Genomic DNA, 1,069 nt, shown 5'->3' with positions numbered 1-1,069 from the left:
TGAACCTGCAGACAGGCTCAAAGCCACTCAGGTGCCTTTAGTCTCTCCAGGGAAGCAGTGGGTGGTCCCTCAGCTGAACATCTCCTGACAAATGTCAGTACAGAGAGGTATAACCCAGAAAACATTCTCCAGTGGGAACAGGAGATCTCACACCCTACCACATCTTTGCCAGGTCTGTGGTTTAAGGCAAACATCTTTCCAAAGACCAGGGAGCAAGGAGAGATGCAAAACACTGAACATGAGAAAAAGAAGTCTTCTCTACCACGGAATCACAGAATCATTAAGGTTGGAAAAGACCTTTAAGATCACCGAGTCCAACTGTTCCTCCAGCACTGCCAAGGCCACCACTAACCATGTCCCCAGCTGCCACATCTACACATCTAAATCCCTCCAAGGATGGGGACTCCACCACTGCCATGGGCAGCCTGTGCCAGGGCTGGACAACCCTTTGGGGGAAGGAATTTTCCCTAAAATCCAATCTAAACCTCCCCTGGTGCAACTTAATGTCATGTCGTCTTATCCCGTCACTTGTTCCCTGTGAGCAGAGCCCAGCCCCCACCTGGCTGCACCTCCTGTCAGGGAGTTGTAAAGAGGGAGAAGGTTCCCCCCTAAGCCTCCTTTTCTCCAGGCTGAGCCCCCACAGCTCTCTCAGCCTCTCCTGGTGCTCCAGACCCTTCCCATCTTCCTGGTCCAGTCCAGTTCTACCTGGACCACCCCAAAAGCTGTGTGCCCAGCTCTCCATTTCTAAGGACAGGTACCTCCAATTGAAACCAACCACAGATACCACAGATAACCACACTCCAGGGAAGTCTCATCCTCCTCCTCCTCCTCCTTTCATGCCTACATCTCACCTGCCACAATTCAACCCTATGGCTTTTTGTCCCAGCCAGAGCTCTGGAAAACAAACCATGTTCCCTCTCCCCAGAAACATCTCTTTGTCTGAGCATTCTTAGCATGTCACTCCTTGAGTGTCTTTCTCCAGTCCACACCCACCAACAGCTGGAACTTTTTGGGGTTCAGTGCAGCTTCCTCACCTTGAGTCAGTCCTGCTGCCCTCCAAGCCAACCCA

The 1,069-nt window shown here is 51.8% G+C and overlaps 1 protein-coding gene across 1 annotated transcript in view; it reads right to left on the bottom strand.

Moving 5' to 3' along the window:
- CHRDL2 (chordin-like 2) overlaps nt 1–1,069 on the bottom strand; it is a gene marked incomplete at its 5' end in the record, with an annotated part of 18,440 nt that overhangs the window by 8,575 nt on the left and 8,796 nt on the right. The window lies entirely within an intron of this gene.

This window comes from Acanthisitta chloris, unplaced genomic scaffold (assembly GCF_000695815.1).
Source record: "Acanthisitta chloris isolate BGI_N310 unplaced genomic scaffold, ASM69581v1 scaffold29374, whole genome shotgun sequence".
NCBI lineage: Eukaryota > Metazoa > Chordata > Aves > Passeriformes > Acanthisittidae > Acanthisitta > Acanthisitta chloris.
This window is presented reverse-complemented; position numbering and strand designations above follow the sequence as displayed.